General features: G+C 42.1%; 1 protein-coding gene across 1 annotated transcript in view; it reads left to right on the top strand.

Annotated features, from left to right (window-relative positions):
* Positions 8,036-23,304, top strand: part of SGCD (sarcoglycan delta) — a 1,033,728-nt gene continuing 1,018,459 nt past the window's right edge. The window contains exon 1 of the mRNA XM_021076527.1: positions 8,036-8,745. The gene's annotated coding sequence lies outside the window, so the exon portion shown is untranslated. The remainder of the gene's footprint in view (positions 8,746-23,304) is intronic.

The following is a 23,304-nucleotide window of genomic DNA, read 5'->3' as shown; positions in this document are numbered from 1 at the left end:
CAATCCTTTCCTTTAGTAATTCTGAACTGGGTTGACAATCTTCATTTTGCTGTTCTCTCCTCCAACAAGCCAATGAATAGATGAGCAAAATAGATGGAAATTAGGATTTGAATCACCTCCTAATTGTTTTGCTCTGTTCAAATGGCTGTAGTTAGCATACACACATTTTTCTCTACTAAGTAATCTCCAGATGATAGAAAACAGTCATCTTTTAAAAGGATTCCCTCTATTTTTTCTTTCCAGAAATAAATCAGCACATGATCTTCTACATCCACCCTTGCATTTTGTTACTGGCGTCTGCACCTAAATCAAACTTGCGTCATGGAGTTTGATTTTATATGCTTAGTTGAGATTGAATCTATTAGCCACTGAATACATGCTGTTGACAAAATAGCATTAATGTGTGCTGAGGCAAATACCTAGGCAATGAAGGGACATTTTAATAGTGGCATGCTGAATAATCAATTCCACTTTAAGACACAGATCAATATTATCTTTGAGATGTCTAAATAGCCATTAAATATGAACAGGACAGGTCTCGCAAGCAGAAAAATGAGGAAGAAAATTGTTCTTGACCACAGCATGAGGCTTCTAATGATTTCAAATGGGGCCATTGACCTGTCTGAAAAATTAACTCATTTTTTTCTCATTGATAAGTTTAAATTAGTTAAGTTTTTTAAATTTTGTTTTGATTTTTTTTCGGTTTCAGTATTTTATTATTTGAGGAAAGAATGCTGTGTATTCCCTGTGGCATGTCTCTTGGGACTTTACAGTTCATTAGTTTTCTTTGTTTTTGTTTTTGTTTTACATTTAAAAAACAACAACAACTTTTTTTTGGTCTTTTTAGGGCCACATGCACGGCATGTGCAAATCCCCAGGCTAGAGGTCGAATCAGAGCTATAGCTGCTGGCCTACACCACAGCCACAGCAAAGCCAGACCCAAGCTGTTTCTGAGACCTACATCACAGCCCATGGCAAAGCTGGATCCTTAATCCATTGAGCAAGGCTAGGGATCAAACTCACATCCTCATGGATACTAGTTGGGATCATTATCTCCGAGCCATGATGTGAACTCCATAAAATAAACTTTTGACTTTATTATTACTATTTTTGGCCATGCCCACAGCATGTAGACATTCCTAGGCCAGGGATCAAACCTACCCCACAGGAGTGACCTGAGCAGCTGCAGTGACAACACTGGCTCCTTAACCTGCTCTACTACAAGGGAAGTCCTTAACTTTTGACTTTAGAATGGCTTTAGATTTACAAAAAAATTACCAAGCTAGTGTTGAGAGCTTCATATACACATACCACATACCCATTTTATCATACAATTAACATCTTAAATCAGTATGGTAGATTCGTCACAATTAATGAACAAATAATGCATTGTTGTTAACTAAAAGTCCATGTTATTCAGATATTTTATGTTGTTTTTTTTTTTCTTTTCTGTTTACAGCTGCACCTGTGGCATATGGAAGTTCCTGGGCCAGGAGCTAAATCAGATCTGCAGCTGCAGGCCTATGCCAGAGCCACCACAACAAAAAATCTAAGCTGTATCTGCAAATTGCACGACAGCTTGCAGCAACATCAGATCCTTAACCCACTGAGCAAGACCAGGGATAGAATCTCCAAACTCACTGTGTTGGATCCTTAGCTTCCTGAGCTAAGTATCTTAGTTTTTAATCAAATGTCCTTTCCCCCACCCCAAGATCCCACTAGGATACCACATTACATTCAATTGTATCTCCTTATGTGTGTCTTGGCTATAATAATTTCTCCAAGTTTATTTTTTTATTGCTTTTTGATAGTTTTAGGTACACTGTACTGTTGTATTGTAGTATTATATGGATATAGTACAGTTTGTTTAGCCATTCACCTATTGAAGGACATCTAGGTTCTTCTAGTTTTTGGTGATGAATAAATCTGTGAGAAACATTTATCTGCAGGTTTTTGTATAGAGATGTGTTCGAATCAATTGGATAAATAGCTAAGAGTGAAGCTTCTCAGTTACATGGTAAGACTGTGCTTAGCTTTTAAGAAGCTACCAAACTGTCTTCCACGTGGCTATATCATTTTGCCCTAGCAATGAATGAGCATTCCTGTTACTCACATTTTCATCAATAACTGGTATTGTCATTTTTGAGTAATTTAACTGGGTGTGTAACGATTAAATGAGTCTTATTTATGATCATCCATATTCAATGGGGAAAATATCATGCATCAAAAAATGTAGACTCATGACTGAATAGTTTCGACTGTTAGATGCTTTCCTTCATATAGTACTTTTGTCACCACCAAAACCTGACATTTATCACATTTTCTTCTAAGGGTATAAAAAAACAGAATAGTGTCGTGGTTATTTGATTTAAGTTTGTATTGAAGTAAATTGAGTTTTAGTCTGGACTCTCCCACTTATCGTATTTGAGACTGAGTAAATTATCAACATGCCCTGCTTCAGTTTCCTCATCTTTAAAACAGAGACAAGAATGGAGCCTGGCTGAGAGGGTATACAAAGTTAATGAGCAACTGCATGGAAAGCACTTAGCACAATGCCTGGACATGGCAACCAGATGGTTATTATTGTTACTATTGTATTGCTGCTATTACTACTAACTATTACTACTACTACTACTAGTAGTAGCAATACTACTACTACTGTAGTAGTAGTAGCATCACTACTATTACTAGTACTACTAGTAGTAATACTGCTAACTACTACTAGTGCTAGTAGTAATACTACTAACTACTACTACTAGTAGTAGTAATACTACTAACTACTACTACTGAAGGCTCTAGTTATTTCTTGAAAACTATACACTTTCGATTCTTCACTTTTAAGCTGTGCTGATCTTTTTCACCCAACCATGCCTCATAAAAATAGGATAAACACACTTCACATTCATTACATTTCTTGCAGCATGATTTTTTTTTTCTACTCCGAAGAGCATGGTGGAATAGATATTTGCTAGGGTAACCTAAGTGTTACAATTCATTGGCTTCCTGTTATTTCTTGTATTATTAATAATCTCTTACATTTGCTCAGTGATTTAGATTTTACAAAGTGCTAGCTTCAGAGATATTACCCATTTGCTTCTTGAAACAGTTTTCTGAGGTAGGCAAGGCATGCTTATTAACCCTAATTTTGGTGAGGTGAGGTAAGCTGTCCAAAATCACATAAAAAGTGAGGGCAGAGCCAGGGTTTGCATCCAGGTTTTCTGAGTCCCGAATTGGTGTTCTTTCCAGGAAACCAGGCACAGGATACAAGTGCCTGGGACATTCATTACTTTCCATTAGTTCTGGTCCATCTGCACAGGTTCCTGGAGGTGGGGATCTCTAAATGGGGATCCACTGCACTTTAGGGCTTTAAACCAGCTGTCACATCACCAGGCCTCATGTCCCCCTGGTGATCTCCTACATAAGAGTCCAGGATCCCTGCTGCCACTTCTAAAGCATTACAGTATGCATGTTAAAGAGAGTAGTAGCCACATTCGTGCACTTTTCCTGGAACTCACCCCATACCTTGCCTGCTTTAAATCTCATTTGTAGGGCTGAGCTCCTAAGAGGTTTGTTGCTACTGTGACTACACCCTCCTGGTTCTGTCTAATGGTCCAGGGTGGACATTTGACCAATGAGATATCCTCTCCTGATAAAAAGACTGGAGGCCCAGAGATAGCAAGCTGTGAGATGTGTGGGATTCATGTTTTCTGCCATAGGAGCAGGGAAGCAAAGAGGTCTTTTGCCACAAGAGAGGCAAGAAATAGAAGCATAGCAGCAATAAGATGAGAGAATGAGAGAGGGGGAGAGGGGAAGGAGGGAGAGAGAGAAAGAGAAAGAAAGCTAACAGGATTCTGTTCTCCACTTCCAGTCCCTTCCCCAAACCTTGCTTCATTACTTTTCCCCTTTTTCTTGCTTCTCTTTGTTCTTTAAAATCAGTTTCCTGCTCCACCCCTTAGGCTAGCTTACATTACTGTCTGTTATTCTGACAAACAAAAGAACACTAATTTATAGAGAGAGTGAAATTCTTTGGATGCAAAACTTCCTTTTGAGCTACAGCCAATGCAGCTTTCAACAGCAGCATTAACTTTCAAGTATAATGGGCCACCACTGAGTCAGTTTGTGGATTCTTCACAGGAGGGGGTACTCAAAGTACTTAATAGTATTTCCACCTTAGAGTGAATAACCCTTCAAAGTATTCCAGGATCTCGGCACAAGGATGTACTTATCAAGCCGACTATTTCAATTCTCTGCACCACTCAGAAATCTGTCCTTCCATCTTCCAGCTTTTGCTTGAACTCTTCCATGATTTGGAAGCAAAGTATGAGGAAAAGAGAGAGCATATGGACTTAGGAGTAATATAAGGCTTTGTTCAAAACCTCTTAAGGAGCTTTCTAGCCTTAAAATCTTGAGAAAACTATTTATACTCTCTGAGACTTCCTTTCCTCATTTGCAAAATAGAGATTAAAAACTTCTACTTTATGGATTTTTAATGGGGATTTTATGAAGTAAAACACGTATAATACCTGCTACAGTGACTGCTTCATAGTAGATACTCAATAAATGTATCCACTCAATAAATGTATTCATCTATCATTCTTTACAGTAAAATAGGGATTCCTAACTGTGCAGTCTGTAGCATTCCTATGTAAAATGTAACAGGCAGTCGTGGTGACTAAGTTTGAAAGGCTGAGGTAAAATCATTGATTTATAGCTTGCTTGTATACCCTGTAATAAAATAATCTGTGATAACTCCCACCAATTCCTTTAAAATGAGGAGTTGAACTGGTGGACCCTTAAGGTCTCTTTGTAATATAAAATTCTCTGACTCTAATATTTACACTTTAGGTTATGCTTTTTTTATTTATCTGAAATAAATCATAATACTCTCCACTCTAAAGTTCTGTTGGTTGGTGAACAATAAGTACTTTTCATTGTCTGTAGTACATATAATCCTATGGCAAGGGAATTATTGCCATCAAAAGCCATTTTGGATTTTGTAAAGCTCTAATTACCAAATATCCCTATGTAGTGAGACTGAAATCTGCTTCAATCCAAATAATTAGTCCTAGCACTTCCCTCCCCTTGGTCGGTGGCCCTGGTCCCAGGATGAGAAGATTTTGAGAAGCTTTCCTTTTCTCCTGTCAGATTTGCACTAACTGGTTTTTGCCATCTCTCCCTCCATTCCTTTTCCTCCTCTAATAATCTGTTTTAGCTATTCAGCTGTTTTCCATCATTCCAAGTTCCCTGGAGTTTGGAATTTTGGGAAGTGATAAAGGTGAACTCTCTTGGAAGACAAGATTCCGGCTGACGGTGAAACATTAGGAATGCATAATTATTTAGAAATTATATTTTTTGCTCATGGTCCATTGATATTGCTTCAGGAAGTTGGAGTTTTGGATATTTTCTTGGCTTAATCCTTTCCTAAGCTCCAAGCTTCTTTCCCTTCTTCCCCCAGCCTTTCCCCATCCTTGGCTCCAGTCCTTTTATGCATGCATTGCTTGTTGCAATCCTTATTTATTGAGTTGCTACTATATACAAAACCTTCTGTTAACATCTGACCTATATTTCAATGATAAAAAATATCTGAACTTTGCCCTCAAGGAACCCATAGTCTAGAGGAAGAGATAAGATACACAAACATAAAATCAAAACTCAAGACAAAAAGAATTAATAACATAGCTCAATATATTTCAGGCCACAAATTGCAGTCCATAAGTGGATCATGGAAATAATTAATTGGACATGATCAGTATTTTTAAAAATAAAATAAATTGAATAGAAAATATTAGATAAATAACACATTAAGTATATGTATTATTTTGTGAAACTTTATAAAAAAATTATAAGTCAGTGTGTATCTAGCCATGGTGTAATATATGTCCTTTGTTTTGTTTTGTGTTTACTACGTGCTACAGTCAAAAGTTTGAAGAACACTAGTTTAGGACAAGAGCAGGTAGAGAAATGCTTCTCAAACTTAATGTGCATATGAATCACCTAGGAATCTTGTTAAGATGAAGACTCTGATTGATTCAGGTGCTATATCCTGGGACCTCAGATTCTCTTTCTGGCAAGCTTCCATGTGATGCTGTTGCTGCTGGTCCACATAAAGAGAGAGTATTAGACAGAAAGACTATATCCAGAGTAGGAATCTGAGGAAGCCCCTGAAGCCATTCATTTGTGACTTCAAGGAATTAAAAAAAAACAACAACAAGATTTTCCCCTTCCCTTTCTGGTTTTCGCTTTTGGTAGATTGATAGAAATCGCAACTTAGCCCATTTTTCTCCAAAGTCTATTGCTGTCCAGCTCCCAGGTGCTGAATGTTGAAACCAAGGGACCAGATATGCTTCAGATCAGTTATTGTGAAAAGTTGCCTTTGTGGGTTAGCCCCCAATTTCCCCTTATGTCTCAAGAACATGTGTCTTTCCATACAGTGTCCCCTGCAATTAACAACAGAGTACTTTCTATAAAACAGGATTTTAAGAGTAAGGAGAGGAAGAGTTTCATTTATTTCACCTTTATATGCCACTGCTTTTCATCAGTCTTCCATCACTTGCACCAGGATAGCTGCCTTGACCTCCTGATGGTTTTCTCTGCCTTCAGTTCTTTTCCGTTCTTTCCTCTGCCTCTTTCCTCTCTTCCCCTTCGAATCCATCCTGTACAGAGACATATTGATCACTCTAAAATGAAGCTTTCTTTGCTTTCTTTTACTGCTTAAAACACTTCAGGGGCTCCCCATCACCTAGGCAAGCTCTTTGCTCCTGCCAAACACGTTTGCTGCTGCTCTAACATGTCCTTCTTCATTTTTTATTGAACTTTCTCCCCTTGAATGATCTCACTTTTCCAGATATGTGAATTCTGCCTGTTCTTTAGGATTTAACTTAAATTCCACTTCTTTCATGAAGCCCCTCCCCCCCGCCTTTTTTTTTGGAAACCTCGGAGGGAGCGAATCCCTCTTCCCTGTTGCTGTGTCTCAGCACAAAGTGAGCATCATTCGTGTACTGGTGTGTGGAAGCAAAAGCACAGATCTGGCAGTAGGAGAGGAGACCAACCCAAAACGGATGTCTAACCAAATTGGATGTGTGTGACCTTGGACAAGCCATTTGTCTTCTCTGAGCCTCTATTTCCCCATTAAGATAATGAGGAGATTGGAGACTAAGAGCTTTAGGTGACTGCACATGTACCCAATTTTATGCACATTTTTGCTAGTTTCTAAGTTTCCTTAAGAGATCTTTTTCTGTTTTTCCGCGATGTTGTCGTATTTTAATCGTGCTTCTTGTTAGTATTTAACCATCACCATATTTCGAAGTGTTTCCTAATATTAAAATTCTCAAATGTGTTTGTTTTGTCTTTTTCACCCGTATCAGGAAGGAGCCTCCTTTTTGGTTGGAGCCATGAGGCCCGGAAAGGGCCTGCAGAGCAGAGAATACAACACAACTTACACCCAGGGAGGGCCCTGTGATCCAGGACATTGCCTGGCATCGCTCAAAGTGAGTGCTTACTAATTATCTGCCAATTGATTGGAGGCCGTCAGGCCCATCTTGCAAGGCAACTCCTTTCTCTCAGGAAGGAGGAGCCCCTTGGAGTCTGCTGGTTAACGGGAAAAGTGCTTTTACTCTGGGAGGAAGGCGGGGCGAGCCGGAACAGGCATACTCCCTCACCCGGGCTTTCTGAACCCCGTTCCTCGAGGGGAAAAGCGAAGGGGTTGAAGGATGCTTGGAACCTGTCCCTTGGGCGGTGACACGTAGCCGCCTCCGCCGCTGCTAACCGCTGATCCTTTGGAGTGGAGCGCCGAGCACCCCCAGCCCCGGGTTTCGCTCGGGCTCCCTTCGCTCTGCAAAGGGAGGGGGGAGCTGGGGGAGCCTTGCACGTCAGTCCTCACGGAGCTGCAGACGAGGAGCCCTGTGCCCTCGGGAGCCTCTCCTCGGCTTCCCCTCCGCTGCGCGGGTGTTCAGGCTCTCCCCGCCACCCCCACCCGCGGCTCGCCCTCGCTCCCTCCCTCCAGCCCCGCGGCCGGAGCGCGCACACCCGGGCTCCGGCACGTGGGCGCGCGGGAGGCGGCGGCCGCTGCTGCCGCTGCCGGAGCCCAAGCCCGAGCCCGAGCCGGCGAGATCGCCCTCCATGCTGCGTGCTCTGCGGACGCCTTCCGCTCAGCCTCTGGCCGGAGCCCAGCCCTGCGAGCCCCGCGAGCCGGTGAAGCAGAGGAGGGGAGGGGACACGGACAGGAGGAGGGGCGCGGCGGGCTGGGGCGAGTCGGGCTCTGAGCTAGGGGCGCCGGCAGCCGAGAGGAGGCAGCCGGGCGCTCTCATTCGCTCTTTGCTCCAGCCGCTGCTGGGGGTTTCAGGCAGCGCGACGCCGCGGCACTCTTTCTAGGCGGCGGCCAGCGGAGGCTTCCTGCAGCCGGCCCCCATTCCGCGGGCGAGTCCCTCGTTTATCCCGGAGGACGCGCCCGGCAGCTCTAGAAGCGAGCGCTAAGTCCGAAGTCAGCCCCCAGCGCCGCCAACTTCCTCGGAAGCCCCTCTCTCCGCCGCAGCCTGCGCCAGCCCTGGAAACGATGCGCCCCCAGCTGGGCGGCGCGCCCTCTGTCAACTCGCCACCCATGGGATCCACTGCCCTCGGCTGCCCTGCTCGGAGCGCGTAGCCTTCGCCGCGTGGCCCGGGAGAGGAGCGAGACACTAAGGCGTTTCGCGGATTCCGCGCTCGCCAGTCTGCTGAGGTCTCCTGCGGGAGCAGCGTCCGTACCCAGGGGTGAGTAGCCCGGTGGAGGCGGCGCCCTTTACCCCTAGCTAGTTGCTGTCAGGGATGGCAGCGAGACACGAGAGAAAGTTGAGTCGCCTTGCACCTATCCTGGGATTTGGCAGCAAAACGCAACATTGGTTCTCCCAATACGATTGCCTTCTGGGCTTCCCCGAATACCTTCATTTCTAAACCGAGGAGGGAGACCTTTTACACTTCCCAAGGAGAAAGGGGGCTCCCTAGAGCAGGCCACTGACTGTTCCCCAACCTATGTGCCATTTAGGGGTTTTCAGCCGCCCGTGCATTAAGCAGGCACCCAGCGTAAGCGCTTGGAGATCCGCAGCCACCTGGGCGCTCTCAGAGATCTTGGGCAGCTCGGGCCCCTAGGGGAGGCCAAGCGCGCATCATTAAAGAAAAGAATGCTGGAATATTAAGGAAGTGTGTGTGTAGGGGGAGGGGGGAGTGGGAGCAGGAAAGGTAGCCACAGGAAGAGGCGCGGGTGAAATTTCTCTGTCGCTGACGAGTAGGGTACCCTCGGTGTCCCGCTTCTGGGTGCGGGTTTGAGGGCGCAAGATCTGGGGCAGCCGGACAGAGTCCAACAGGTGGCCTGCGCGGGTTTCCCGTGGCCGGGCGCGGGGGAGGGGAGGCGCTCCCTCCACGGCGGCCCAGGCTGCTGCTTCTAGGGGTGCGACAGAACATGGGTAAGGAAATGCGCTCTCTGCTCTCAGGCCCGATTTGGGCTGAGTGTGTGGGGCATCCAAATGCCTCCTGTCGGAAAACAGCGGCCTCATTGTGTGCCTGAGGATTCAACTTGCAGGCAACTGAGGGGCCATTCAGCTGGAGCGACACGAACTTGGCTGGTCCTCGGACGCGAGCCCCAGCCTTCTTCGTGGTCCCTGGAGGCGGGTATTCCAGCTCCCTGGGCTGGGCAGCTAGCCAAAACAGCGTTTTGCTTTTCTATACTCTTTTAAGGGGAGGGCAACTTGCAGGAGCTACAGGGACCATGCATAAGTTTATTCTCTTTACCTCCCTCCTGCACTTTTATTCTGAGACTCACAGGGAAGGGAGGACTGGCTGGGGAGGGTGCGTACCAGTGCTGTGCCCAGGTGAGTGTGGGGACAGGTCAAGTATGACAGCTGGACAGAAAGAGACTAGAGACAAAGTTCTGCACCTGTCTAAGGAGACTGCAATTGGGAGAAGGTGTAGCAGCGCTTTGAAAAAGTTTGTTCTGAATGCACCATCCTTCCTTAATTGATTTTGAGTGTGCAGAATACTCTGGATCCTGCAAGTTTAGTCACTCTAAAGCGGTATCATCCAGAGTCTGCTGAGTAACTTCTCCACCCCTCGGTTTGCCCATCCATAGATTGGGGACAGTTATCCCTGCTCATGACAAAAGCCCCCTTGCCTCTAAAGGAGATACTTAGAGATGTGTGGCTGGTTGGAAGATGTTGGAGCATTTGAGAGGCGGTATGGTGGGGGAGGGTAGTTCTTTGTAGGCAGCTTGCATAGTAGACACTCATTTTTTACTCAGATTTTGTGTTTTGAGGAAGTTGTTTGGCTTTGAAAAGATTGGTGGAGATTTTGAGATGCTAAAGCTTTCCCACCACCCCCTTGGCACTGCTCCTCCAATGTCTGCCAGTAGGGAGCTGTTTGTGCTATGGAAATGAAGCAATGAACACTCAAAAGGCAAAAGAACCCTCCACTGCTAGCACCTAGCCCAGCAGCCTCTCCTTCAGGGGAGGCTCTGGTTACTAGAGCTCTGTAGCCTTGCTATTCCCACTCTGTAGTTGCTGCTGCATTTTTCCAGCACCCATATTCTTCCCTCCCAGGCGTTATCCACTTCACTCAGGGCCTCTGGCAGCAGATCTCTGAAAACTTGTGAGTTGAGTGAGTCCCTTGAGTTGTAGAGGGCGCTGGCCAATTTCGCATGGGACACATGCATACTTGGCCAGAAGTCTCCCTCTGGGAGGTTTCTTACTGGGAGGGGAGCCAGGAGATGGGGGCATCAAGAAAAGGAATGGACAGCAAGGTATTGTGTGTAACAGAGGACAGAAAGAAAAAGACACCTAGATGGAAGTACAGAGTCAGAAAAAGAAGAAAAGAGAGGTAGGGGAACAGAGAGAGATAAAGATAGCTAACACAGAGGCAGCATAAAGGATGAATCAGAGACACACATTCACAGAGGCAAAGAGAGAAAGGGAAAGAGAGAAGGAAAGCTGTAGGGTAGATGGGGCAAAGACTATGAGGAATCAGGTGGGGGAGAGAGAAGTGGAAGGAAGGGAAGGGAGGGAAAGGAAATCTGGAGAAGAGCATAAAGAGCAGAAAGCATAAAGGGAAAGAAATGAGAAAAGGGTAAAGAAGTCCAGTGGGGAGAGGAGGGGAGAGGAATGGTGTTGAATAGAAAAGGCAGAGGAAGCAGGGGCAATCACATTTTGTATTTAATTGTACAAACCATACTGCCCGTCCAAGGAAGTTGACATAAGCACACCCTTAAGTAGCCAGCCCTTGGTTAGTGTTCGTTTCCCTGGGGAGTCGTGAATTATGCAGAAATTAGACACCCGCTTGGAACCCAGCTGCATTGGAGATGGCAAGAGTATGAGAAGTTTAGATTCTTGGTAAATGCACAGATGCACAAGTTCATTTGCCTTAGCTGTTTTTTTTTTGTTTTGTTTTGTTTTGTTTTTTCAAGGGTAAACACAGGACCAAAAATTGGAAGGGGTGGGGCGGGGGGGGAGTGTTGTTTCATTAGCAGTATTTGCCAGTGATTCTCTAGCAGATTCTGTTCTCATAGAAGAATCTCCTGGGTAAGTTCTGAGAAAAGCACATTATTGGACCCATTCCCGGGGGGGGGTGGGTGTGTGATCCAGTAGAGACAAGAATATGCTACTTTAATGAGTGCCCCATTGATTCTAAAGCAAGGCATTCCTGAGCTGCATGTGGTATAGACAGTATAGCACCCTTCTCTAACTGGTTACCATATTTCCTCCTAAGAGACATAGTTTAATGCCACGCTCTGGTATCCTGTTCTCCCCAGAAAAGTGCATTTCTTGTGAATTTCTCTTGATAAAAGGACAAGCCCAAGGATTGCTCAGCTGGGGTTACCTTTCGCTGAACCTCATTAATCACAGTAGCTCCAGGGGACGGCAGACAGCTCTTCTGCTTGACCTTGTCGTGGGTATTCACAACCAACAGGCAGTGGGCACTTGGCAGGGCACTATCCTGCACTTTCTCTGTGCACTGCCTATTTAACACCCACAGAAATCTATGCCATAGGCACTATTACCATCAGTGGCATTTTATATTGGAGGGAACTGAGCCTTAGAGAAATTGTGTTACTTGTCCCAGAGAAGTGACCTTAGTTGTCTGTGGCCCAGCACCTGGAAAGCAGCAGTGCTGAAATTCAACCTGGGTTTGGTTGACTCCTGGCCCCAAGGTCCTCATTACATACTATACTGGCTGCTAGTCCCAACACCCCCTTCTAGACTAATGGAGCCAGAGGTCCTTGGAAGTCTTTCCGAAGAACTCTCTCCCTACTTTATCAACTGAGGAAAGAGAAACAGCTGAAGAAACTTAGAAGTGACTTGCCAGAGGTCCTACCACCAGTAGGTGTCAGAACGGGGACCAGTGTCTCTTGAGTCTCTACACCAGTGGATGTGCCATCCAGCTGATCCTGAAGTTGACATGAGCATCTTAAGATGCAAGTTTCTGGACTGGACTGGAGGCCTACTGAATCAAAACCTTGGGGGCCGAGAACCCAGGAATCTGTATTTTTAGTCTTGGCCTCAAGTCTGTATCTGCATATTACTGTTTGCCCCAGTTATTCTCTAGCTTTTGGATTCCTTTCAAACAGCTTCAAGAGGAGAACTCCAAGCCCCTTCCACTTGCAGCAACACACACACACACACACAGTGGTATAGTCTCTGCTGCAGCCTGTGCTAATGTCCACGGGTAAAGAAACAAGCTGCTCTACCTGGAGGCAACTTTGAAAGCTCTTTGAGAGGTGTACTCATCACAGAGATGTTTGTTACACTCGTTTTTTTCTGTGCCAAGTTGGAAAGCGTTTGAGGAAGCTTCAAATGGTCCTTCAGTACATCAGTGTCGGTATTTGTACTAATACTTGACACAAAATGACACCGTGAGCCAGGCCAATGTGCTGCTCTGTCAAAGTGTCAAGCTCTGTCTCCCAATTTAGTGAATCTAGCTGTGAGGTAAGAAAAACCCCTCTCTTCCCCTTCATTACTATGTTTTTGACACCCTCGGAATATGTCAGGGCTTCCTTCTGCCAATAACAAGTTGCCATCTTGCCCACGTTCTTTCTAGCCCACTTAAATTGTTTTCTCAGTGACCTCAACATCTTTTACCTTCTATTTCATTGAAAACTGGCCAGAGGTGCCAGACCTCTTGTCCAGCAAACTGTTTTGTCATCTTTCCCTTTTCAGGTCCAAATTATTTTCTGAGTCGGTTGCTTTTAACCCTGACCTCTTATTCACAGATGGTAATTGAGCTCAGGTAGCTTTGATAGGCAGCTGTATGAAACACGTGTTTTAAATAACCACAGCCATTTGTGATTGAAATGAGCACCAAGAACTAGCTTGTATTTACAATGTCTGCATCTGTAATATACTGTTTTGCTGCTGCTGCTGTTGTTGTTTTGTTTTATTTTTGCCACTTCAGTGGGGGAAAACCTACTTTTCTGGCATGGCTTGCAGTGGAGAAGTAGAAGGTGGAAAGACTTGGTCTCTGAATACAAACCACTAGAGGTCAAAGCCTGTCTCCACCTTGCTAGCTGTTGTTACCTTGGTCTGGTAATTGAACTTGTCCAAATGTCCATTTCTTCACCTAGATGTTGAAGACAGACAGTAACAGGATGCCCCTTCTATGTGTGCTGCCGGGACTTTACCTTGGTCAGTGACTGAAAGGGCTTTGCACAGTGTCTGTTGTGTGGCAAGGACTTATCTGTTCCCTAGTATTTGTTAAATAGATGTTATGCATCAGCCTTCAGTTTAACTGAAAATAAAAGTGACATCACAGAGGAAATTCCCATGAGGCCAGTGGATTAAGGATCTGGTGTTGCCAAATCTGTCTCACAGTTTACAACTAGGAACCTCCACATGCTGAGGGTGCAGCCAAAACAAACAAACAAAACCACTGACATTACAGAGGTTAAGCAACTTGTCCAGGTCAACCAGATCCTGAGCAACAGACCCAGACTTGTGATCCAGGTCTGTCCTTTTAAATTCTCCTGCCTCCTAACCCTACATTGCTATGTCACTGTTCCTTTCTTACATGTTAAGACAAGAATATTGCATATGAAACATATTCTGGTTTGGATTGTAGTTAAACCCATTACTAGAGTGTCAAATAGAACTCTAGGTGGGGAGGGGATATTTTGGATTTGGAGGAGGGCAATTTTTAGGTGGTTAGCGTACCTCCAAATATTTGATTTTGCTCTTCCAGTAACTGGGAAAGAGTTTCCACTCTTCTACCCCCCTTCTACTTTTGCTCGGTTAACTTATACTTGTATTTACAGTCTCAGCATAGATATTGCTTCTTTAGGAAAATCTCCCTTGACTCTTCAAGGGCTGAATTAGGTGTCTTTATAATGTGTTCCTTCAGTTACACTGTAGTGTTTTGTCCCTTTACTTCTTTATATCTGCTACTCAGCCTATATGTAAGATCATGGCCCTGGTCTTGAAATTAAAGTTCTAATCACAGGCCCCAGGACAGTGTGTGACATTAGAAAGCTCACAAAATACTTTTGAATGACCAACTGAAATTTTGAGCTAATACTAGATGTCTCAGAAAAGGTGGTCATTGTCCTTAAACAGAGGGCATTTCCTAAAAGGAAAACATCCAAATATTGAAATTGAAAACCTTGCTGTATGGTGTGTTCCCAGAGGCTTTAGTTCTTTAGATAGAAGAGGAATGTAATGGTTTCAGTAGCTGTTGATTAACTACGTTGGTAGCTTTGGGCAACTTTCATTGTGATGTTGCTTACGATGTAATTAGAAGGGACATTCTGATTTATAAGTTAATGTGATTTTATCTGTACATTTAATTAATTGCTCAGAAAGGCACTTTTGTTTCTCAGCCCAAAAGTTTTAAAAATTAATAGGCTCCTGGAGTTAGAACCAAGGTTAGAGATAATCTCCTTTTACCAGCTTGTGTAAGAGATGGGAAAACTGGGCCTCAGAGAAGGAAAGGGACTTGACTGAGGTCATCCAGCACGTTAGTTAAGAGCCAGAGGTTTCTGGCTGCAAGCCCAGGACCCTTAATGCCCAGCTGAAGTGATGAACACATCAGTAGTGAGCTACTTGTTTGCTTTGAAGGCATACTTGCAAGTCTTCTGGGCATATATCCCGGTGCTGCAAAATACCAAAATACAGCTCATGCTGGGAAGGAGGGAAGTGGGACTCCATGATTTGCTGCTGGAGCAAACCACAAGTGTCAGAGAAGTTTCTGGGATAGCATCTTGGCGGAATCTGTGTTGGCAGGGTCCTGGGGGCTTCTGATATTCCTGGTCTGCTTTTCAAACAAGGCAATGTGACCTGACAGAGCTCTTATATTCTTGAGTGTGGTTTTCAAGATTTAGAGATGTATGGAAGTTCTTTGCCAAGTGCCTGACATAATGTTTTTTTGGCAGAACAGGGGTTCAGATCATGCTCCCCTTCCTTTCTAATGCTTTTTTTTTTTCAAGATGGAAGCAGCCACATTGGAGCCTTCTCTCTATCTCTAGGGTGCTTTGGAGTCTGACTAAATAGACCAGCCTAAGTACATCCTCAGACACAGAAACGTGTGCAGCGTGCTCTGACATTGTTAACACACAGATCTTTATCACATGGTGTCAATATTATGGAGACAGGAAGACACAGATCATTGGTGCGATACATTGTGGTTGATCCTTTGGCAACATTATAATCAGTGCTGACAAGGCAGGAGAAATATCTTAACACAGCACCTTTCCTGCCTCCCAGAAGGCTTGCCAAAGCAACCCAAAGCAACAAGATTGTGATTATTCAAGGAGAGAAGGCACAGTTAAGAATTCTCTTTGTCTCACAACCATAATCAGCCTGAGATTATTGGTGCTATTTTTGGTTTGGTGTTCAAAGGTTGGGTACAAGGGAGAGGCACCTCTCTCTGGACCCTTTCCACCAGAAGGAATTGCTCCCTTTTTTAGATTGTCTGGGTTGCAAGGGGTAATTCCTTTAGCGTTGAATTCATTTGGAATTTTCTATGATCCTCTATTAAAATGCAAAACTTCCCGTGTAATATCATTTAGCTACTTTGACTGTCTTGATCTAACATCTCACCCTTATACTTTTCGTTTTATGGAGGCATTTTGACAAGCATTAAGCATAAATACTACCAAGACTCTTGGCACTGCCAGGACACTGCCTACAACTGCTTCTCCTGCTACTATTAATGTTTGCATTTATTGAGGACCTCCTAGGCACCAACATGGTTCTAAATTTTCACATGTTTTTTCTCTTCTTGTATGCCCAGTAACACAATAGGTAGAGGAATTATAGTGTTGCCATAGAGATGACAAATATGCTGAAAAAGAGGGGTAGGGTAAACTCAGAAGAGTAAAAAAAAAAGATATTCTGAGCTGGAAAAATGTAGAGGAGCAATGCAGAAGGGTGGATGGAAAGAGGACATGTCCTTCCTGTTCCCAGACATCCAAGGCTTCAGTAGGATCTTTAGCGAAAATCAAGGAAATAGAGGCTTGGAAAGTTAACCTGTACCAAATCCTTAGCGCTATAAGTGGCAGAGAAGGGCTTTGAATCTAGCCTTTATCGTGTTCAAATTTCACTAGGTAATACTGCCTCCAATTGACATATAAAACTCTGAGCTTGAAAGATGCATAGGGAATACCTTGGCCTGTGGCTTTCAAATGACTATAATGTATACTAAGAGACATATTTTACATCCTTATCTAGTATCTATTCACACCCAGATGAGACAAAGGCTTTTAAAAATAATATTTCTTCTTAGTACGGAATATTTACTGACATTTCCTATTCTTCTGTATCTTGTTACCCACTGTATACATGTATACATACAGATGCAACAGAGTCACACATATAATCAAAGCAGACGTTTCAAAAAAATATTTCATTTCTTTAACTTGGGGTGATAATTTCCACTCAATTCTACTTCCTTTGTACAAATTATGCCCTGACCCATAATATTTGCTTCATGATTGTAACAGGGTGAAACCCAGAGTCTAAAGAATGCTTACCTAATATGCTTGGGGAGGGGAAGCCACTTCCACTTGTCTGACATCCCCTGGCAAGCTAGTGGCAGAGCCAGCATTGGATCCAGGTCCAGATGCCCATCCATACCTATGAGTATAAGCATCTCTGATTATGGACTCTGGACCATTCCTTAACTTCAGCCTGACAGCAGATTGTTGTCACTGACCACTTAGCATCTTTGCCTTTTACTTGGTCTTGACATCCAGTCTCTTCATGTAAAAAAAAATTTTTTTTGGTTATATGTGTGTGCCAGGGTTGATTTGAGATGTGCGGGTTTGGTGGCAGGTGTTCATGGTTGAAAGGGCCTGTGGAGAGGGAGGAACAGTGATGAAGGGCCCTGTGACTCCTTTGTGGACCACAGCAGACTTTTTGCTCACATTGCTGGGAATAAGGTCCTGGAGGATGGAAGAAGCATTGATGCCAACTTGGATGTCCTTTATTCCTATACCTGTTTCTCTCTGGACTGCTTCCCCTTTCACAGCCCAGAGGGCATTACTTTTATGTTTATAGGCATTAATGCAAGCACTAATGAGAGCCTGTTTTTTCCATAATTGCTGTACAAAGAACTCTTTCTGGAAACTCTGATAACTGTTAGGGTGGGGGGGGGGCAGAATTTTTTTTTTAAATGATAAATTTTAAATTATTTAACACTTTAATTTGTTTAACATATAAATGGTAAAAATCCAAGCAGTACAAATTGGTAAAAAATAAGCATTCTTCCATCCCTGACGCCAAGGCCCCAATTCCAGAAGACTAGGTTGCCCTACATCTACTTCTTCCCCACTGCATATGAGGACAAAAAGCAGCCATTTTTTTTTCTTTCATGTATGAGAGAAAGATGCTATATCGTATATTCCTGATTTTAATGTCCTATCTTAGGGATAGTTAAGTTTATATTGAACCACCTCTTTATTTTTCTGAACTGTGTAATGTGCCATGCCATGGACTTGCTGGGCTTTATTTAGCTGTGGTAAAGAGTAGTGATTAAGAATTTAAATTCTGCAGAGAACCTGCCTCTGTGTGGCTTTTTTTCATACCATGGAACTACCAGCAAGTATTTGTTGAGGGCTTTTTGTCTTGGGATCCTGAGATAACAGGAGGCAAGTAAAGACATTGCTTCCATTCTTGAAGAATATGGAGACAGTGTTTATTTTCCCCAGACAGGTTGAGAATGATAAAGTTTTCTGTTTTGAGCCTTAAACCTGATGCTATCTAGAGGGTACCTGCTCTAAGCTGATTCCACGCAGGAGAGAGAGCAAGTCCAAAGGCCCTGAGGTGGGACTGTGAGTTCCAATCACTTGAGGACCAGCACAGAGGCTAGTGATTCTGAAAGCAGAGGAATATACAGTCTCACCTGTTGATTCCTAGGAAAAAGATGCTTTAAGGCAAATTGTATCAGTGTGTAATAAAAGTAAAATATTCCCTCCAAGCTATCTCAGTGAGGTTTCTGGAGAAGGTTTGAAGAAAGTTGTATGATTTCTAAAGTACAAGAAAATAGTTTTCTTTACAGAGTCCAGGACTTTGCAGTGAAATTCTCTTGCCTCTAATCCTAGTGAGTTTGAAGGAAGCAGAGGAGTGTACTCAGGAAACAAATGTAGATGAAGGAGCACATAGTTGAATAAATGAACTAATTAGAACCTGAAGTAACTAGATAGGCTCTAGAAAAATAGCAGAAGAGATTGAGACAGCGCCATCCTGATTGGTCGGCAGGGAACTCAGTGAAATTTCTAAAAGATGTAAGTATTAAGTTACCAGCTGGCAAATTTGATGCCAGCCAAAGTAGGGAGGAAATTTTACTTTGTACTCAAAGTTATAGGTTTTTAAAACATTTTTTTTTTAATATCAGTTGTTTGCATGGAAGTAGGAAGAAACTAATCAGCGTGGAGAATTAGTAGCAGCCAATTTTTCACCCCCACACCCACCCCAGTCCTACCTTAATGAAGCTTTCATCTGATTTTCCCAGTATTACCCCCCACTGGTTCAGAGATAAGTAAAGGGACATTGTATCAGAATGCTTGAAATATATTAGTACATTATTTCAAAGGATACATATTTTTAGCAACAAAAGTATCTCTTAACTCCTAGCTTTTTATTTGTCTACCTAGCAGTGAAGAGTGTTAAACAGGACCTTTTGATTTTGAGAAAATATTGATATTGGATGTTTTCTGTGCATTTATTTCTTTTAGGAAAAAATAGCAGTGAAAAAACATTGTCAGTCTGGATGGTTCTTTTTCAGATGCAAGATCACTCAAACCGAAATCCTTTTTGTACTCAAATTGGGCCTGCCAGCTTTAAAAGAGGGCAGTCAGGATAATGTGATAAACTGGCCCGAGTGTTCAATCTTAGCTCATCAAGGCTGCACCAGAATTGACATTTTTGTACAGTATGGCTTGATGCTCTGATTACAAATTGGTCCTGAGTAGCTAGACTGTTTGTAATTTTATTCACTAAGGGATTGTGCTTGTATCATTAGGTCTGTTTTAGTTTTGAAAGCTGGAGGAAGAAATACACTCCTGGTTACCCTCTCTTGTTTAAGAATGAGAGGAAGAGGGAGAGGGAGAGGAAGAGGGAGAGGGAGAGGGGATATTCATACAGAAACAAATGCAATTTATTCTATGAAATTAAGACTTTTATTTTTTTCCCAAGGCAGTGATGATAGCATTTCTCTTCCCACTTCTTCCTGGAAGTTTTACAGAGAAGCTTAAATTGAAGTTTTAGAAAGGGTATTGCATATTTATATTTCTCATATTTGATTTTAATTGTGATAAATGGATGAACTGTCTTGAGAAGAGTAGATCTATAATTGTATCTCTTTTGGGCTTGTTGTCTAGAATTCTATTTTTAATTCAATGGAGGAACTTTTTTACACAATGAAATTAACAGCAATTAGTTTTTGGTCAAGGGCCTTTTATTCTTGGGAGAATAAAAAATAAGCAAAGACAATGTGTTCTGTCCTTGGAAAACCTAGAGACAGCATGTATTTATGCCGAGCAGATCGAGAGTGGTAAACTATTGCACATCATTAAGAGTTAAATTGGGTGCTGGAGACAGTGACTTCACTAGGATTCAAAGAAGGAAGCGATCATCTAGGAGCAACATAATTTGGGTGATATTTCTAACATGTCATCAGAGAACCACTGGGTAATAATGGGAAAGTAGATAGTTTTATCTGACCGTAATTACAAACATTGAACTTGATATGGACTACTTCACAGGCTACAAAACAGCCAGATCATGGATAAATAAACCAAGGCTTCAATGTATGGCTAGGCTTGGAGCAAGTAAGGGAAATTTCCAACCCTCCCATGTAAACAACCACTGCCCCCAAAGGAAACAACAAACCTTGAACTGAAACCCAAGTGAGAAGTACTGAGCAAGGAGTAAGTAGAAAAGACAAAAATTGTTCTGAGTGTGATAGTCACGTAGTTCTGTATCTGAGGATCGGCCTCAAGTGAGCCAGTTGTAAACTAGAAGGTAAGGAAGCTGAACCTGGCTCCTGAATAATCAGGACCTGGGTTGGTAGCCTGCCTTGGTTTTCAGAGAAAGCAACCATCATTCCTCTGGGGCAAAGCATGCCCTATTTGGGACTGCAGAAATCCCACAGGTAAAGTTTAAAAACTGATCCCACAATCAAAGATGGAAAAAATATACCAAAAAACCAACCATTATCAGTCAGAGATAACAGAAGGAAAACACAGCCAAAAGTGGACTTAGACCCTGGAGATTTTCAGGTATGGGAATTATCAAATTTAGCATGTAAAATAAATTTGGTATGACTCTTTAAGGAGTAAAAGGAAATTATTTAAAATATGCGCATGCAACAAAAGACTATAAAAATGATTAGGAAGATTTTACAAAAAGCGATATGGAACTTTTCAAAAGAAAAAAAAAAGAGTTGATAGAATAAACTTAATGAGTAGATAAACAGCATCATAGGAAAATAGATTGGAAAATATTACCCCAGAATTCAGCACAGAAGAGACAAAGAGATGGACAACCTGAGAGAGAAGTTAAGCAATAGGATAAGTTGAAAAGTTTGTCATAGCTTTAATCAGACGCCCAGAAAGGGAGCACATGGAGGAGACAGAACATTTGAAGAGATAACATCTGAGAACTTTCTAAAAGTATTGAATGCTGTAAATCCACAGTGGTGAAAAGTACAAACAAGATGGATAAAAAGGGAGTGGACACCTAGACGTGTTGTATGAAGCAGCGAACCTAAGACGAGGTCTGGAAGGATGCGGAGAGCAAGGTCCGGTTACCCACAGAGGGACCGCAGTTGACATCGACAAGAGGCTGTTCAGTGACAGCAGTGGGGGTAGAAGACCTGAAAGAGAATCTTCAAAGTTCTGAGAAAATTGCACTTTTTATCTTTTTAATAATAAGAGCAAAATAAATACTTTTACGGATAAAGCTTAAAAAAGAAAAGTAATGCTGGGAAGGGCGGTATGACATGGGAAAAGGACTGGAGGGTAAAATAAATTGGTATAATGTAAATGAACTTGAATATTGTCTGTATTATGTGATATAATGATAATTTTTTAACTCATATTTTTTGAAGGAAAAAAACCCCAAAATATTGGAAGTCAGAGCAGGTACTATCCGTCCTTGAATCCTGAACTCCTGCACAGCTGTATCATCTATGTCTTTCATCCTACTCTCTTGCCTTCTTTGTTTTTCTCTTTTTTTTTCATCAATCTAATTAGAAGTTTGTCAGTTTTCTTAGACATTTCAGTGGAGATCATTGATTTTACAGATACTTTCTCCAAATTTTAATCTTCAAAAGACAGAGATAAAGCATTGACCAAAAAGTTTTTTTTCCCAAAAAACAGGTAAATGACTAAAAAGTCATGACTAGAATACATAAAAAGCTAGTATAAAAGAATATGATAAACAAACCCATATGGAAAAATGAGCCAAGGACTTCAATAGGATTACCCTGAAAAGAAAAAAAATATATAACTAGTACAGATATGAAAAGTGGCATAACCTCATTAGTGATTGAGGAAATTCAAAGTGAGACATCCCTGAGATCTCATTTATAGTTGTTAGATTACAACAGATCGAGAAATCTGATAACACAAAGTGCTGGAGAGAATGTTAATACCTTGCTTTGGGGAATACAATCATTTAGGATATACTTCAGCATCTTCTTGTGATGTTACACATTGGCCTACTTTGTGACCCAGCACTTCCACTCTATATATATATATATCCTCCAGATATTTTGTACCTGTATCATAACTGACACATACCAGAATATTCATAAAAGCATTATTTATGATAGCAAGAAAATGGTGATAACAAATTTTCCATCAATGGCTGAGTGAATACATAAGTTGTAGAATATTCCAATAGATTATACGGGAGAGAAAATGAGTAAATTATACACACTATACAGACTATACACACTAACCTAGAGATGAGCATCAAAATATGGAATAAAATTAGATTACTTACAATTTGTTATTAATGGCAACATTGTGTAGTTTGCTTCAAAACAAGCAACACAAGCGTATTTTTTAAAGGAGAGAAATGTAAACAGAGTTCAAGGTACACATGATAGTGGTTTTTTCTTGAGGGGGAGGCAGCAAGTTGAAATAGGAAAGGGGCTTGGTAAATGGGGATTTCCGGGATTGCCTGCCTTTTGGAAGCAGAGGGGTTAGGGATTCAGCTGCCCTTTACCTGTGGAAGTGTTGTTACTGGAGCTGACTGGCTGACTTGCAGAAGGAGGTAATCTCACTGATGAGCTGACTTTAATTTAATTTAATTTATTTATTTAAAAAAATTACTGGAGTATATAATTGTATAATTACAATGTTGTATTAGCTTCAGGTATACGACAAAGTAATTCATTATATATACACACACATATACATATATATAAACACATACATATACTCATATCCATTCTTCTTTCCCATATAGCTTACTACAGAATACTGAGTAGATTTCTTTGTGCTCTGTAGTAGGTCCTTGTTAATTATCTATTTATATACAGTAGTATGTGTATGTTTTACCCATCTTCCCAGTTAATCTCCCACCCCCTCACCCCACAGTTTCCCCTGTGGTATCCAAAAGTTTGCTTTTGAAATCTGTGAGTTTGTTTCTGTTTTATAAATAAGTTCTTTTGTATCATTTTTATTAGGTTCTACATAGAATTGATATCATATGATATTTGTCTAACTTCACACTAATACGATGATCTTAGGTCCATCCATGACATTATGTCATTTTTTTTTTAAATGGCTAATGTTTCACCATATATATGTACCACATCTTCCTTATCCATTCCTCTGCTAATGGACACTTA

The sequence above is a fragment of the Sus scrofa genome, chromosome 16 (genome assembly GCF_000003025.6).
Source record: "Sus scrofa isolate TJ Tabasco breed Duroc chromosome 16, Sscrofa11.1, whole genome shotgun sequence".
In the NCBI taxonomy this organism is placed as follows: domain Eukaryota; kingdom Metazoa; phylum Chordata; class Mammalia; order Artiodactyla; family Suidae; genus Sus; species Sus scrofa.
Note: the sequence above shows the minus strand (reverse complement) of the source record. Positions and strands in the feature narration are given on the sequence as shown.